Consider the following 14864-nt stretch of genomic DNA (forward strand, 5'->3'; position numbering starts at 1 on the left):
AAATTTTCTTACTGGCTACTGCTATCACTTTGTGAAATTTAGGCATTTATAATGCTGGTGCGTGATATAGTTTTGCCACATTAATTATAGACCAGTTATTAAAGCTATCAAACATGCATTACAGTTTGCAAACTGCTGTTTGGAGTACTCAGAGATTCTTCAGTCTCAGTTGGAAACAGACAGGAGATGGCAATAGTCATCAGATTTCAGAGGGCTGGTCTAGCTTAATCAAATGCACTTACCTGGCAGTGAACATGCCTGATTCCTAGTCTTTGGGACTAGAGTTAATCTGTCTATGCAAAGGGGAGAAGCATCAACAAGTGACTGAGGCTGTTTGGCATGGCAGGATAAATTGAGCAGCATAGGATGAATGTGGGGAACTTCTTAACAGTGAACTGTTAGGTTGGCTCAGTACTCTGGTGTGACAGCACACTTGGAGCATTTCTTTCCAGAATTATGTGATGGTGTTTGGGGTGGTTTCCATGAGAGGAACCATTTGTGGGTTCCAAAGATATACCAAGAAAAGATTATTAAGTTTTACAAATGTAGCCCAGACAGTAGAGGAGAAATCAGTCTATCGAATCAGAGCTGTCAAGCACTGAGGCACCAAACTCACGTTTCACACACAGTATCTGTTAGAAAATATTCTCTGCTCCTTCTCATCATGGATTTGAGGCTCAAAATCTACAGTTTCTGTAGCTTAGCACACTGTTGGCGTAGCAAGGTATTGTAAAAAAGGACATTTTATTCAAAGAATTTCGCAAATTAGGCACAAACAGTATAATAGAGGTTAATAGAGTTTAGTGTTCATTATTTTGATAAGGAACCTATGCATAGCATGCATTTTTATGTCTTTAGGAGCAGTAATATTTCTCAGTTCTGTGGAGAACTTTCTTGTGTCTCTGGAAAATGTATTATTGTATTATTATGTGGAAATGAATTATATAATGTTGTTTTGAATTTCTGAAAATCACCTTGGTGGAAACTAAAGCATAGTTTTGTAATAGTCATAAAGCCCTGTAGCAGAAATGGAGGTTTGCTCACAAAATAAAGGGTCACAGTGTATTTCTGCTGCAAGCCACAGTAATAAGAGGGAGATAACTTTTAAAAGGTTTGCTTTGGTTCAGTACCAAAGCCAAATGTGTGCCAGGAGTCATCTTCACTTTGAGATATATCCTAAGAGGCACCTCAGTGGCCAGAGAATACTACAGGCATATATGCATTTATTCTAAGGACTTTTTGTTGTCTTTCTATGCAAGATATCCTTGTATCTGTGCTGGTACTTAGTTTTGCTTTCATAATTCTGGTTTACTTTAAAAATAAGTTAAATCACACCTAAGTGATATGACTTTTGATATTCAAAAATCTGAGACTCAGGTGCATTGTTTTGAAAACAACAGACTATAAGTAGATTTATTTTAGTAGACAGCATATGGATTACATACTGCTATATACCTGTTTACTATTTGCTCTGTACCTACTTTGGCACTGTTGTTCATAGACTAAGGAAAACAAATTCTCTTGTAGAGTACATGAAGTGAGGTGAGCTTAAATGTTAGTCTCAAAGAAGTGCTCATGACATAACCAAGCTTTAGTCAGTCAGATCAGTGCTTGAGGTGCTGGAAATTGCTGTGGATCCCAAGAAAAATTCTGTGGGGGACATGGCTGATGTCCACAAAGCTATGATATGTTGACTCTTTGCATCTGGTGTTTCCCTCAATACTTGCTAAAGAAAGGAAAAGTCATTCAACTTGAAGAATATTTGACTGAAATTGAATTACCTTGAACTTGCAGTGGTGGCTAGGGTTAACAGTAGAGGGCTGGTGTTGTGGGTGCTCATTGTGCTTCACTTGATTTCTGAGTGTGCTAGTTTAAAATCCAGTGGGAAAATTAAAGCCACTCAAGCTGCCCCCTTCCCCCGCCCCCTTCTGGTAGTGGAGGAAACACTAGGAGAGATTATAAAATGGAATCACAGTTTACTGGAAAATTGCAATAACCACAGCAGTGCTAATAAAAGAATGTAATAAAGTGTGTGTTTTACTCACAAAAGAGTATTTACCACTGGACAAACCAAAACACTTCCTGAAGACAGAACCCAGTGTGGATTCCCAGCCAAAGGTAGAATGGCAGCTGACCCCATGCTGAGCCGTGTGGTGGATGGGAAAGCAAAGGCAGCGTGGCAGGGATGCTCCCAGCCTTACTTCCCTCCCAGCCGGAAAACAGTGGGAAACCAGACTGGACCTGGTGGGATGTGACAGAACCTTGAAACAGCTCGGAGGACCCTTCCTCTTGGCCTGACTGCGGGAGCAGGACTGGGATGCTCGGTTGTTCTGGCCGCATCTCGGGCTCCGGCCGCAGCTCCAGCGGCTGCTGTGGCCGCCATGGCTGAGGCTTGGGCCCATGTGGCTCCAGTGGGCTCCATTTTCTTTTTTCTCGGGCTCGGTGGCGCTGTCTTTCAGCACCAAAGCAGAAATGCTGCGGTTCGGAGGAACGGGGAAGGGACTGCCCGCGGCAGAGAGGGACAAGGCCTGCAGAGCTGGCCCTGAGAGCTGCACATGCCCTCCCTGGGTTCTGCTTCCAGCCTCGGCTTCCTCCTGCTGGAGCCATGTCCCCACCATGGGGGAGTGGTATGGAGTTAAACAGTGCTAGAAACTCCATCCCTTTTTCCTCCAACCAGGGCACCAAGGCAAGGGCTTTGTTTCATATGACAGTGAGACACAAAACTAAGGGGTGCAGTGCCACAGCAGTTGGAAGCTGTACGTGCTGTTGTTCTCAGTATTAGTACTCACTTTTTTTTTTTAATAATATGCCCCAAGTCAGTAAAATCAATGGAATACAGGTAGAAGTTCATTATTCCATTTTAATCTAGTTTTCAGTGTGAAGGCAAGCTGTGAGCAGCTGTGTGCAATGTATTGTGGAGCAGTAACCTTAATGTTAGGAGTCTGTTAATTTGCATAAGAACCATAATGTTTTATACTGAACTCATTGTGTCATGTTATTTGAACAGATTGAAATGAAAGAATAAACTACACTATACATGTTGATCAATGCATGAAGTAGTTTTTGTGTTGGTGCTAGGTTTTTATAGTTATGTAGGATTATAGAATTCTATGAGAAACTTCTTGAGAGATGAAAAAAGAATCATGACTTTGGGATTTTTGATGATTGAAAGTTCTAGTATTGTAGAAAATTATTTTCCTTATGATGATTTAAAGAACAGTTTCCCTAACAGAATTTATAACAAAATTCATTTTATTAATATAGAGAAGAATCTCTCACCAAATGATGCCAGTGTTGTTGATCATAGCAAGCACACTGCTTGCAGTGTAGTGTGGCTTTGTGATAATTGTATTAGCAATAAAAAGCTGTTGAAAGTTTTCAGGGAATAATTTGCATTTCAAAAATGCTAAAAACTACTTTAAAAAAATAGAATAAATAGAAACAATGAATTTATGGACTTGGATGAGTCTTTGCTGTTAGGGAATATACTTGATACACTTCAGCCAGCTGTCCTAAGTCCTTAAAGAAGCTTAGTCTTTAGATGTTTATTTCACTGCACTGAGCCTCACCTTTTTCTTGACATATATAACCAAGTGTTTATACATTCACAAATCTTATATAAATACATGCAATCCTAGAGCCTTTTCAAGCATATCCATTATCAGTGTTTTATGATTTGTTTTACATTAAAGCTTTCCTACTTGAAGTAGTGTTTTAGTCCATAAATATTGATTTTGATGACAAAATAATTAGGTTAGTTTATGTTAAACAAACACATAGCTTTTTGGAAGTCTGCTGGATTTCAGAAGAGTTTTTAGGAACACAGTATAGTGGTCTGTAGGAACAAATTCCATTGCAGTTGCTTATAGTTGAGAGACAACTAGCAGTGGCTGATAATTCTAATCACTTGGTCAGTGCTGTATGAATTCAGATACTTTCCTTTTTCTTCACTGAAAAAAGTCCTTTGCTGACAGCAAATGTGTTATACTCTGCCAAATGAAATAGTGCATGAAATTCTGCTCTTGTTTTTTAAGCAAGAAGTTTTGTGTAGTTTCCATGATTGTACATTGAAGTACTGAAGTTTCATTCAGCCTAGTTATATTTTTCATCTGAACTGTAACTAGTGATCAGATAATTATTCTGGCTTTTAAAAAGTACATATAGCTAATATGGATGTTTGCTAGCCCAGTTGCATTGCTAAATTGAATTCAGAATATGATAAAATAATTTATTAGTAATTTTGGAAAATGGTAATGAGCTTTTAATGCTCATTTTGTTTTACATATTGAGGTTGAAGCTTCTCTGTTGATTTTCATAAGAATTCACATAATTGTTCTAGGAGTGTTCATGTGGGTCCCATACTTCTTTTGCCATAGTTATTACGAGTTAGGTGCATCAAATGTCTCTAGACTAAATATGATCTTGCAGAAATAGCTAGTAATTCTTTAGAAGTAATTATTTCTTATTGAAAAATGAATGTCATATTGCATTTAATCCATGTCATAATTAGCATCTGTCTGTGAGCATGTGAATGTTTTTCTTTTCCTGGTCTCCTCTTCTGGACCTTATTTGTACAGAATATTTACAAGAGCCATCAGGAAACTGTTGCCCTGTTTGCTCTTACAAGCTCAGTATAAAAATCTGTAAATTGGACTTTGCTCTAAAAGAATGTTATCTGTTTTGAGAGGTTTTCCTTTTTCTTTTATATATATATTCTTTCCTTTGTATATTGACAGCATGCTGCATTTGTTTTTCATGCTGAGATAAATAACTAAATAGCTAGAGAGAGAAAAGGAAAGTAGAAGCTTCCCAATATCTCATTTAAGAAGGCTATTTCCACTCCAGGGAGGGGCAGGTGATCACAAGCAATAGTACTGTGTGAAGTTATCCTTCCCTTTTGTAACTTATGCAGGGCTGCTCCTGATTTACTGCAAATGTAAAGTAAAATGGTTTTGCTTACATTATCTCTATTAGCTGTGTGTGACCTTAATCAGGAATGAAGCTAACTCATTTTACTTCAGGTCTTCCTGGCCTAGAAGTATTTTTGAGCAGCTGTAGCTTTTCAGGAAGTCATTGGTACCTCCAGGATGAAAACATGTGAAGAAATGCCAGCTGTGCTGCGTGCTGTCTGATGATGCTATTTGCTGTATTGCTGTAGGCATGCAACTAAACTGGTGGTGAAGGCAAAGGCAGCTTGCATGGCATGGGGCTGACTCCAGCACTGTCCACCCACAGCTGCTACTCCTCAGCTTGACCACTTAGGTAGTAAGATTTGCACATTTCTTGTTGGAGTGAGCTGAATGAGTTAAACTGTTAAGGGCTGAAAGGAGAGTGCCAGAAGTTGCAGTAAGGAAGACTGCCTGGTTCTTCCCAGTATAGGATGTTCCTTGGAGTTTTTTGAGTTTACAGAATGTTAGCCTTTGGGGCTAGGCAGTTGCCGCCAGCTTAATTTTTTTTTGCTGCCAAAATAATTTAGCTCTCTGTGAGCCTGTGTGGAAAAAGTTGTTTCTCATTGTAGATTTTTTTAAAAAAACCACAAACAAACGAAACAAAAAAAACTAGTCTTTTTTTGGAAATGCTCAATGTCCCTCCCTTTGAAACAGAAACTAGGAGTTGGAGCGTGGGAAGTGCTGGTGAAGGGGTCTAGGGAAGAAGAGCCAATTACGAGTCACAGCTTTGCCTTTGTCAGCACTGCAAAATTCTCAGATCGAAACAAACTTCAACTTTTTAAAGAAATGACAGATCTCACATGGTGTCCTGGGCATGTGAGAGCTGTGTGGCCTGGAAGAGGAGAGGGAAGCTGGGTTTGTACCCTAGTGCCTGAGAACTAGAAGCAAAGCCATGAGACATTGACATGCGTGGGACCCTAGTGTGGTTCTGGCCCCAAAATGCCGTAGACTGTGAACAGGGGAGGCAGACGTGGTGGGAGAGTGAGAGATAATCTGGGGCAATGAAGGAAGAAGGGGGAGTCAAGGGGAGAGTGTGGCACTGCTAGCCACGCCTGGAAGTGACGGAGCTGGGAGAGATGAAAATTCTTGGGTAGCAGGGTAAGGAAAGACTTGGCAGGGGTGCTGAAGGTAGGAATGAAGAAGGACCAGGGCTTGAATCAGCATTGGCCAGAGGATATGGCTTGAGGAAAACAGGCCGAGAAGCTTGTTCTGGAAGGTCCAGAGATCCTGACTATTAAGTAAGCACTCTTTGATTTCAGTAGAAGCTCTTTGTGGATGTTTTCAGTCATCACCTATGGCTTATTTCCATGCAGAGAATCATTTCACATTTGCAACCAATTTGGTATTACTGTCCCACAAAAGCTGCATGGTACATCTAAAGGTTTCAAACCAACTGCTGTTTTTTTTTAGGTGCCAGTGTGACAGTGTCTGATGTCTTGTTTCTTATTTCTAGAAATGGTGAATGCAAACATTTTTACAGTGTGGCAGTGTCCAAGTCAAGGACTGTCAAAACTGAGCTTATCTTTGCAAATCTCTTTTGTTTGGCCCCTTGTAAGTAAGCCCCTCAATTTAATGGTATTAAGTCATGTGCTAATGTGCTGGGTTTGCTTTTTTCCTGCAGGACTCCTGCTCTGTTCCGTGCACAGGATGGACTTGCTCTGGGAATGAATCTGGTTGATGCATTGGAGAAGGCTGTTCTCTGGAGTACCCCTGCCTCCCTTCCAGCAGAAGTCGGGACGTGCGTGGTGGACGAGGCAGGGGATTGCAGAAGGCAGGAGCCATTCTGGTGCTCTGTGCAGCTGCATGCTGCCCTGGCGAGCGGGGCTCCCTTCCTGGCTGTGCTGCAGACTTCCTAGGTGATGCTAGGTAAGCGGCTCAATCCTAGCTTTTCTTATGCCTTTGCTCAGTGTGTCTTGCTTTCTTGTGGATGCCTTGAGATCTTTGGATCTTGCTTGGAAAAGTACTGACCACTGGTGGCTGGGGGTGAGGCCGTGGGGGCTGAGGTTTGGAGGTGCTATATAAAGCACAACGTAATGCCGAGTCCTGTGAAAAAATTAGGTCTGAGTTATGCCAAACTGGAGACAAAGTTGTCTTCAAAACTGGAGAATCAATTTTGACCTTAAAGCTGTCGCTGCTTTAGTTAGGAAGCTAGGAATAATGCAGTTATTCTAGGCTAGGAGTAACAGAGTAAGGGCAGGACTAACCATTATGCTGATGGAGCACTCAGCTGCACCATTGAATTCACAAAGAAATCACTTGTTCTGTCTTCCAAAAAAAGTTTGAGTAGTAAATGCAGTAAATCAGGTATAGGACCATACTCCAAATGCCAAGAGTTAAACAGATTATTGTTTTGATTAGTGGTAATTTTGTAAGTTTTTGAATGGCGCAGAGGTGCTGTGGAAATGGTATGACATAACTGCGACGTTTACCATGCCACAAAAGCAAACAAAGGCAGAGTTTAGGTTTTCTGAGACTTAGCTTCTGATATTTCCTCCTATGAGTGCTTGCATCCAGATTAGTTTTAGTGTAGACATTTGTATCATGCAAGATGATTTGGGGTGCAAGAAGCGCAGCATTTTTTGATGCTGTCAACTCAGATGATATATGTACATAAAATTAAAATGACATGTAAATTCATCATTCATTGCAGGCACATGATTCTTGTGCCTGGTTATTGTATCAGATACTAAGTAGTGTTTGTAATGCCCACTATCAAAATGGCTTGGAGTCTGAATTTCATCTGCATTTCCTCAAGCATGGGGTTTGTATTTTCCCAGTGTGATGTCCATAGCCAGATACAATGCTGTTGTAATCAGTAGATAACAGAGAATTTTTGGGCCAAGGCATGGTTAAGCTAAATATTGTTTCAACTTAGCTAACCTGAATGCAAAAAAACATTAAATCAGGTTTTATGAATTAACCAAGAGCATGTTTTCAATGCCTAGAAACACAGTGTGTTTGCCAGATAAGCTATTTCTCTCTGTTGCAGGGAAGAGAGAGAGTAAAAAACTATGAAGGTTTTATAATGGCTGGATATTATATTAAATACGCAGAGTAAAAATGTACGTTCCCCTTCCAGCCTGCTCACAGGGGATCTACTACATACAGCTCTGTGAAAGGCTGCACTAATGCTTTAGGTGTTGAGCAATATTTCTAAGTGCTGCTTTCTAAGAAAACATGAGGTATTTTTGTTTGACTGCTGCTGTGCAGTGTGCAAGTCTTTCTTTAAATCTTTGAAAATAAACAGAAAAAGGCAGTGGGGGTGGCAGGGAAACAATCTGTATTTTATGAGCAGAAGTTAAAAATGAAATTATTTGCTTTATCTAGAGCATTGAGAGTTATGTTGCAATTAGACTGATGCAATAGCACGCATTACGAAAGGATCTCACCGCTGGCAGAGCCCTCTGCGGGAAAGCACGGGGCTGGAACAGCAGGGGTGTTGTGGGCTGCGCACTGGCACAGCCACACCGCGGAGATTATCAGCTCATGTGGGACAGGAACGCCAAGGAAAATAGAAACCCTGCCATTCCTGCGTGTCCCGTAAAACGGGGGGTGGGGGGGAGAGAAGGAGGGTGACTTGTTTTTATCAATGTGCCTACTTTATTTCAGTGTCACGTCTAATCCGGTGTGGAAAATGTTTTCTGTTATGTCAAAGAAAGAAGGAATGGAAATGGCAGCTAATTATGAGCTAATATACTTCAAATGCTGCTATTAAGAGTGGAATTTTACTCAGCTCACTCTGTTTCTGCAGTAGAAAAGTAAAATTTCTCTTGAGTCAACTGAAACATCTGTTGAACAAATTGGTTCAATTTCATGAGTCTGTTGCTAATTCAGAAAAGTAGATGGTGTTTTACAAGATCAGTAGAGTCAGGGGGTTACAGTCCATATTCTTTACTTTTTTACTATTATTAAAGTAGGTCATGTCAAAGTGTTTTGTTTTTACGAATATAGTAATACTGTGGTTAATGTTTCTAGTATTTCAAGCTTTACCTTTGGTTTAATGAGTTTTCTTCACTGTTTTTAATCAATATTACTAATAGTCTTTAAAGTTGTGGGCTTCCAGCTTTGTATCAAGTTCTTGGTAGTGGAGCAGTTGAGCAGGTTTTAAAAAAAAATCCTCTTTCAGTACATTTCTATTTTTATTTCTATTTCTAATTTCTGTTTCTTTGTTTCTGCATTTTTACCTAGTCTCTTTTACTTATGAAATTTAAATATTAATATAGTTTTAGTTGCTCCTATCGCTGTTTTCTCATTTGGACTGATTCTTTGTAGATTTGCAGATGTGGGAAAAATATTGTAGGTGACAAAGCAGTTCATGGCTTCACATGCTAGTTGCCTAAGAATGTCTTAGAGTCAACAAGCTGACATATGAAGAATAAGAGAAGAAAAAAGGGAGGCATTAAGAATAGCTTTTCCAAGATTTTGTTCCCATGTGTCAGAAATGTTTTAATTTTATCTCATATACATACATGCATCTTCAAGTTCTCAGGTGTATATCTTAACACTATCATCACTGAAAGAAAATCACAAATGTAAGATCAAAGTTAAGATATGTATACTTTACTGTTAAATACTATAAAATCAATGCAAGTCCTTCCTATGTACTACCTATAACTGGCTGTAGTACTTTGACGTATTTGAAGGGGAGAGCTGGACTTTGAATTTAGACAGTGCATATGTACTTTCTTTGTGCCATGTGTATTACATGGAAAATACAAGATTGGCATTAACTATGTTCATTCAGGGTAATTGTAAGCTATGATATTTTCAGCTTTGTGGTCAGGGTGTCTATTTAGAGTAGCTTAGTGTATGAGGGATGTGGATGAAAGTTGATAATACTTTCTAATGTTACTTAAAAAGTAAAGGAAATTATCTGTTTATTACAGCTGTTTTTTAAGCTGTAATATTTCTTCGTTATGTAATAGTTTGTTTGTCTTCTTTAACTTAGAAGATAATGGAGGTATAAACAGGAGGACAGCAGTGTGGGATATCATTGCTTTTGAGGGATTGCTGGGCTGAGGAGGGATGGAGATGTATAGACAAGTTTTCTGAATGTGCATGTGAGTGCAAAAAGCTGCCCCACTGCCGATAAAATGTTGCAAACTCCCCATGTGTTGGTTTTGTCCCTGGTGCAGCTCACTGAGGCTGCAGATGACGTTCATGAAATGAAGTGAAGGGAAAGTTTTGTGGCTGAAATCCTGTGCCAAGTCTTTTTGAAGTTGTATGCAGCAGCTGTGCTGTAGCTAAAGAAAGGCTTTCTTTGCCTCCATCATAACATCTGCATGGTCTTTAACAGCAGAATTGTTCCACTATGATGTGTCATTTAGCTAATCTGGGTTGCCTTCATTAAGTCCTTTTTTTCTTCTCCTTATTAGAAATGCTCACATTACTTCGGGAAATAAGTTTGCAAAGAATCTGGACTTGAGTGTTTCTGTGTAGAAACAGTAGGCTTCAGTCAGAAAAAAAATAAGAAGATGAGTGGAAACTTTGTAGCTTAGTGAGTCTCTTCAATCTGGGCAGCTCTAGATGGACATCATGAATTGGATTTTTATTGTCCTCTCATGTTTGGAGGTTAGGCGCTGAACATGCGGCCAGTTTTTGTGGAGATGCCACAAATGTGACATCATGGCAGCTAGCATTGGTCTGACAGCTTCCAGAAGTGTGGCTTGCACCCTCTGTGCTGAGGTGCTACCCCCTCTCCCTTGTGCCAGTGCCGCTGCAGCCACAGCTCTGGGCTGAGCTGGCTCAGGGAGCCAAACCAGAGGACAGCTTGATGCATTTTTAGTTGAGTCACTTGGCTGGCTCTTGACCTCTTTGAACTTCCTAACTGCAGAGTTGGACAAATGTCTCTGCTGAAGATGGCCTGGAAGAGAGGGATGGGAGGACCCGCCTCTTGTAGTTGTAAATTGCTTTCAAAACCATGCCTTGGTTGAGAAGGCAAGCACGGGAAGTGTTTTTAAGAAATGTCTCTTGACTGTATATTGTGTTTGCTTTTAAAGTAGAGCGAAATCAATCAATCAGGTGAAATTTTGAAATTTTACCTTTAGTGTTTCTTTGAGTTGAAGGTTTTTACACAAGGACTTTTAAACTGAATTTTTATTTTGTCTTCTTACAGCATGAGACTAAGCATTCTGTAATTGTTCACTCTGTTAGCACTGTGAAGCTGGTGAGTTCTTAAAGCCTAAAGGGTGGGATCTAATGGTCTGAAATATGAGGTTGTGGTCTTGGAGAGCAAAAAAAAGGTGGAAGAAATGCTGCCCCTTCTGTCTATGGAGGATTTTGGCTATCTTGACTGTAAATATCTTGGATTTCGAGGGATACCTGACTTTCAGACAGTATGTTCCAAACTAAATCTGAAGGAATAAACTGTAAATTAAATGGGAGTGTGTGGGGGTTTTTTGGTAAGAATTACCACATTTTATCATCAGGAGTTACTGGACATCCGTTTGCTTTCCGGTTGAACAGTAGAATCAGTCTTCCTTCTGTAATCTTATAGGAAAATGACTGTACTGGAAAAGCAAGAGTGCTGATTTACGTAATTGTACTCATTGCAGAAGTTTGGTTTGTGAGTTCCAGTTCACATAAATAAGCATAATGAGAGAAAAGGACAGGAAACATGCTCCTGCCTATTAGGGTTTTTAAATAATATTTGCAAAATTATCTTGTAGTCAAATTGTGATTTTCTTCAATTTATGCTAGTAAGGCTGTGGTTACTCCCCATGCTCACTATCTATAAAATTGAACATATACTAGCCACAATGAAGAATGAACGCTACACTGTGCAAAACAATAAGGTTTCCATTATTGCTGCTATTACCAATTACTTGAAATACTGCATATTGAATGGAAAAAGTTAGGTCTGCCTGCATGTGTAGTTTGGAGTGCACCTGCCTGCCGGGGAGTGTGACGCACCTGCCTCCTCATCTGAGAGTGACCATGACCACGTCACCAGGGACTGGGCATGCCCCGGAGTTAGCTGGGCATTTCAGTCTCACACGTGAAAAACATGTGTTTCCTAGTGCCTAAAGAGCACAGCTAGGTCCTAGGAATAGATATGCTTGGCAGCACTAGTCCAAAATATGTATTTTATATAGATATTTTAAAATAATTAGCAAAATAAGATCATAAAGTCAGTAAAACTGAGCACATTTATTACATTCTGGTTCCAGTGACGTTACTGTGAGGTAAGGGCAAGCAGACCACGACTTGTTTCAAAAACAGGAAGCGCCTACATTTATATAAATTGCATAGTTTCAGCTGTCATAAATGTGGTTTCAATGCAGTTGCAGGAGTAAAGCCCAAAGTAGTTATAACCAGCTTACTTCCTCTTCCAGTCAAAGTGCAAATAGCCATATAATTAACAATCTGTGGCTCATTTCTGTAGCTGGGTTAAGCATTCTGTTTCGCCTGTTCAGTCACTGTATAAACACAGAGGGAACTTGACTTGGTTAAGAACATTTTGAAACACAAATATCCCCAGTCATAACCAGATCTGCAGATTCACAGAAGAGGGTCTTCAGTTGCCCCTCGAGTTTGGCAGCAGCTATGAGACCTGTGAGTGTGGCTGGATCTCTGCCAGGCTCCTTGGAGAGGAGCGATTCTTGCCAAGTTGGCGTCTTGCCATGGTAAACTGCATGGGGCAGCAAAACCTGCTGCAGAGCTGGTAGACAGTTTTTCTCTTTAGGGACTTCCCTTCTTACATTCCATTACAAATTGGCTTTATTCAAAGTCTTTTATCATTAATTTTTTGAGGACTGATTGCTCAGCTTTTTTGGACAGCTTTTTTCTGAGTTAATTCAGCCATCCTGCCTTTGACTCTACCTCATGCACTTAGTGTGACAGAAAAGCATGAGTACAAAAGGATAAGAAAGAGTTCCTCTTCTGTTCCCGTACACTCTCGGGTTGGTTTAAATATGCTTTAGGCTGCTTGGAGAGCCTTTGAAGAGAGCCCTAACTTTTCATCCAGACAAGGCCTGTACACTCTCTGTCTCTACTGATATAATGCACTTGAGCAGCAAATACCTACTGAATATTCCCTATGTACTCTACTTGCTAGAAAGGACCATTGAGGAGCCTTTCCAGGGAAAGTTTGCTCACCCAGGAGATGTTCTGCTGGGAAGCACTGTAGAAAATGAAGCTGCAACACTGGCTGCATATGGTGATTGAGTGTGCCTTTTCTTCACGTGATAGGTAGCACTGCATTTTGCAAAGCCCTCTGAGAAACCTTTAGGCAGAGCTCAACAATGATTCCTCTGTCCTAAATATAATATAGAACATTTCCCTTCCCTTTCCTGGCTTTCCTGTTCAACTATCAGATAAATAGTGGAATATCATAAATTCATAGTGACCACTTTTTGTCTTTAGGCCTTAAAAGGACTATTTCATCCTGTTCCAATGTTTTAATTTCTTCAGGAAAAGCTGGCAGACCCATTTTGTTGTAACTGGAACAACCAGAAAAGCTGCATCGATGACCAGCACCTTGACTCATGTTTGAATGGAGTTTGGAAAAGCAGTCTTAGCAGCCTGTGCATAGCAAACAAAATAGGTAGAACAGTGATTGCAAAGAGACCAAAGTCAGGACAGAGTTCTGCTTTGCTTTGAGCTCCATAGTGTTTTAGCCATGATGGACAGACAAGGGAAGATCAAAGAAAGTGAGAGGTCCTTTGAGTCTTGTAAAAAATCCATGGTGGTTACATATACTGAAGTGTTTCTTTCATTCTGATTAAAATTTGGAAACTTTCAGGACGCAACAGGTTTGTAACTTTTTTTTTGTGTAAGGGATTTCTTTCTATTCTTATCTTCCAGTGTTGTTCAGAGAACATTCAGCTGCCACTCTGAAGAGTATGGTTGCACAGCTTCTGCTGCTGCGTCTGCTTACTCTGTGTCTGTAGGTAATAATTTATCATAACATCAATATAACATTACCTTTAGTCATTCAGAAAGCCTTATCTTAGGTGCTTGCCAGAGTTACTCATGTGTTTCTTTGCTTAGCGTGACATGGCCATATTTTCCTTCATGGCTTGGTTCCTACCCGGGCACAGGCGATGAAATGCGCTCACATCACGCTGTGCTTTATCACTGACTGAAGGGATTGGACCGAGCTGTGTTGTAAAAGACAGTAGAGCCAGTCAGTTTGTTGCAATGAATGGATTGCTCTTATTCGTGGAGGAGTATCGTCCAAACAGTGGTCTCTGGGCCAAGACCAGCCTACAGGAAATTTCCATCTGCTCTGCTTTTTACCAAAGGAGATGGAGAGCAGCTTTGCTGCAGCAAATGCTGCCCAGCAACTGGACGGCACTGGAGGCTTGCCACAATCCACTTTAGAGGGCTAGCTCTGAGGGAGTGGAGGAGCCTTCCTTCTCTTGTAGTGTGGCTTTATTTCCATGATAATATCTTGATAATATTTCTGGGATGGCTATTTGCAGCATGTGCAGGCTGGCCAGGTTGGTGACTACCCCAAGGACTAGGAGGTGAAGTCTGTGAGAATTAGCTGGTGGGAGGTTCTGCAGCCAACCACTGAAACAGAATTGCCAACTCCTTGTAATAGATGACCTCTTCTAATAGAAAACCACATCCTTTAAAACACTTCATTAAAAATGCCCTTATCAACTCCAAGCTCCTCTGCCATATAAAAAGCACCTTATTTGCATATGAAGTAATTCAGATTCGAACTTCTAATTGCCATTTGAGAAGTCAAATACTAATATTTGAGTGGATTTTGATATTATAGTTTTATATTGCTGTTTAGGAGAACTGCAAGTTTAATTTGAGACTGTAACCATTAAACCCAAAAAGAATATGGGAAGATGGAAAGCTCTGTATATATATGAAACAATAATAATATTAATAAAATTGTATGTGTACTCTTCATTGTCATGCAGTGGTAGTCTATAAAATTTTTATTATCCTGAGATA

General features: G+C 40.2%; 1 protein-coding gene across 5 annotated transcripts in view; it reads left to right on the top strand.

Moving 5' to 3' along the window:
- NCOA2 (nuclear receptor coactivator 2) overlaps positions 1 to 14864 on the top strand; it is a 186960-nt gene that overhangs the window by 61729 nt on the left and 110367 nt on the right. For 3 of the 5 annotated variants that reach the window (XM_041464373.1, XM_041464374.1, XM_041464377.1), the window contains one exon: positions 6571 to 6815. The gene's annotated coding sequence lies outside the window, so the exon portion shown is untranslated. Of the gene's footprint in view, positions 1 to 6570; positions 6816 to 13754; positions 13841 to 14864 lie in introns of all 5 variants that reach the window. The other 2 variants (XM_041464376.1, XM_041464375.1) reach the window with 2 other exon arrangements.

The sequence above is a fragment of the Pyrgilauda ruficollis genome, unplaced genomic scaffold (assembly GCF_017590135.1).
Source record: "Pyrgilauda ruficollis isolate IOZ18807 unplaced genomic scaffold, ASM1759013v1 scaffold18, whole genome shotgun sequence".
In the NCBI taxonomy this organism is placed as follows: Eukaryota; Metazoa; Chordata; class Aves; order Passeriformes; family Passeridae; genus Pyrgilauda; species Pyrgilauda ruficollis.